The sequence below is a fragment of the Fukomys damarensis genome, unplaced genomic scaffold (genome assembly GCF_012274545.1).
Source record: "Fukomys damarensis isolate Sample0158 unplaced genomic scaffold, DMR_v1.0_HiC HiC_scaffold_15, whole genome shotgun sequence".
Classification (NCBI taxonomy): domain Eukaryota; kingdom Metazoa; phylum Chordata; class Mammalia; order Rodentia; family Bathyergidae; genus Fukomys; species Fukomys damarensis.
The window spans coordinates 29,014,093-29,017,360 of NW_022900927.1; positions in this window are offsets into that span (position 1 = coordinate 29,014,093).

Consider the following 3,268-nt stretch of genomic DNA (forward strand, 5'->3'; position numbering starts at 1 on the left):
CCGTGCTTTATCAGAGCTACATTTAATGATATTACTCTAGAATGTTTTCTTTCCAGATGATGATTAAGAGGCTAATAGAAAAAATGGTGCCAGGTACCACACCAGCAACAGAACTTTGCTGTTTTCTGGATATTATTCTTTTCTCTTTTTTTTAATGGAATGTGCTGAATGTCTATAATTTTGTTCAGATGACTGCAGAACCTGGAAAAGCTGTTGCTGCTACTGATGCATAACATACTGCTATTATTGGTCTTTTTATATAAATATAGATAGATAGATAGATACATATATATATATATATGCAATTTGAATTTTTGGAAACGTTAATGTGTTGTCAACTTTGGAAAAAGTTATCCCAATTTACTGTGTTCAGTTGGCATTGTACAGAAATGGACAGCCATATTGGTCTAGAAATGTTAATTTTTTTAATTTTTTTTTCAGAGGTAACGCACTGTATTAAATATGTAAGGACATATCTATGTGGGTTTGATTTCAGAAATTAATAAAGTATTCTCTAAATAATGAAAAAAAAAGAATAAGGCTACAAGAGCAAGAGGCAATTTAAATATGTTAGGGACCATTTTCATCTTCAAAACTAAGGATTATTTTCACCTTACAACATTGCCTTTTCTCTTTTACTTTCCTTTTTACTTTTATTTTAGGATTCCCTATTTTTAATGTTCATACAGAGATTTCTTTAACTGAAATACCGAATAGTTTCTCTGGTGAAGAAATAGAAGTAGAAGCAGCAATTAAATATATGAAAAAAATGTTCCACATCACTGGTCATTTGAGAGCTGCAGATGAAAACAATACTGAGATTCCACCTTACCCCACAATGGCTGCTATCAAGAAATCAACCAATAACAAATGTTGGCACAACTGTGAGGAGAAGGGAACCCTTTTCCATTGTGGGAGTGCAGACTGGTGCAACCACTATGGAAATCAATATGGAGATACCTCAAAGAGCTAGGATAAGAGGTTCCATTTGACCCAGCTATTGCCCTGCTGGGTATCTTTCCAAAAGAATTAAAAGTATCACAGCACAATGATATATGCACAATCATGTTTATAGCAGCACAGTTTTTAATAGCTAAAACTTGCAAACAGCTCAGTTGCCCATCAATTGGAGACTGGGTAAAGAAGATGTGGTTTTTCTGTGAAATAAAATACTACTTAGTCATTAAGAATGAGAAACTAGAGTCATTCATAGAAAAATGGATGCATATTAAGGCCATAATCTTAAGTGAAATAAATAAGACATACATGTGTAAATATTGAATTGTTTCTCTGGTGTGAAAAACTAAAAATGCAAATAATATCTTAATTGTATATTGAAATAGGAAGATAATGTGAAATAGGAAGAAAAGGGCTAAAAGTGGAGGGAAGTGGGAAGGGCAGTGTTAAGGAAATAAATAAGGGAAAAGAAAAATGTGAGGAAAGAAGAAAATGGAAACAAAGTCTTTGTAAATAAGGGAGGGTGGAGAGGTTGAAGGGAGGGCAGGGCTATGGGGAAAAGAAAAAATGAGAACCAAGATCTGTCATGTAAAAGTACAAGATCCCAATGATGAATGTAATTGTAGTATATACTTAAAAAGTACCAATAAACTCAATAAAGAAAAAAATAAATTGTATAACTGATAGTGTGAAATAGGAAGAAAAGTTATAAAGGTGTATGGGAAGTGGGAAGGGTAGGGGAAAGGAAATAAGGAAAAAGGAAAAATATGAGAAAGGGAAAATGGAAATAACGTCTTTGTAAGTATGAGAGGGTCAAGGGGGTGAAGGGAGGGCAGGGTTATGGGAAAAAATGAGAACCAAGATCTGACATGTAAAAGTACAAGATCCCAATGATGAATGTGGCTGTACTGTATATTTTAAAAGTACCAATAGGGCTGGGGATTTAGCTCAGCAGTTCAGTGGCCTGCCTCGCAAGCTCAAGGACCTGAGTTCAATCCCTGGTACCCCCGCCACAAGAAAAAGTACCAATAAACTCAGCCAAAAAATATGTTTAAAATGATTTTTAAGTGAGAGAATCCATATATTATCTTTTTTATTTTTATTAAGTTTATTGGTACAATTTAGGTACACAATACAGTTACATTCATCATTGGGATCTTGTACCTTTTTTTTTCTTTTTGCATTTTTTTCATACCATCATCTATATGAAGAAATGCAAACCAAATTATTTTTCTCCCCCATCTGTCACTGGCTTTTTCAAAGAAGAATAACACAATTGTCCTAACATTTTTTTTTCAGACCCATGCTTGCTTCTAAGACCTCCTCTACTCTAGAATATAGGCAAGAATGAGATATTTTCAAACCCTAGAAAAAAGACTAAGGAAATTTATTTGGGATGAAAAATTAATAGAGGATAAAAGAGCCATACAGAAGAGAAGGAGCAGCACTGGTGACAATCTTTTGTATTGATGGATGCTGAACTGCTGTGTTGGCAGTAGAAAGAACCCTTGGCATAAATATGAGTCTCACCCCATCTGTGTGGCAGAGCACCATCAGTGCAGTCACTGCCTGCACTAGCAGTGCTGGAGCCTTCACTGGACTTCAGATAGACGCTGTGCAAGGCAAATCAAGGTGATGGCAGAGGCATGTTACAAACACCACGATTTTAAGCAGGGCTGTCAGGAAGAGACAATGTCCGTGCAAAGTAGGTGACTGGAAGAGCTAGATAAATCTTTCTTTTTAAAAACTCAATTTTATTACTCTATTTTGCCCTTCCCTTTGCATGGAGTAACCTGGAAAACATGGTTTACTTATAAAAGAATGACCTCCTTTGGGAATACAATAAGTTTAATAACAAACCTAGAGCTGACCTTCTGACATCCTTTCTTTCCCCCAAGCAAATATCCCCAATTCACAGATACACATAAGCATCCAATCTTCTGTGCAATAAATTTCTTTTTTTAAATTCATTAATTTTATTGCTATGATTTAGGTATACAACCATCATTGGGAATTTGTACCTGTACATGACGTATCTTGGTTCCTATTTTTTCCCCATTCCCCTGCTCTCCCTTCAACCCCTCCATCCCTATTTACAAACACTTTGTTTCTGTTTTTTCTTTTTCTCATATTTATTCCTTTCCTTTCCTTCCATCATAAATTTCTTTTTTAAAAAAGGAATGTGATTATATATCTTAGCACATATAAAACTTTCTAATATAGGCTGGGGTTTTAGCTCTGTGGTGCTGCTGCCTGCCTCACAAGTGCAAGGTCCCAAGATCTTTCCCCAGTACCCAAAAAAAAAAAAAAA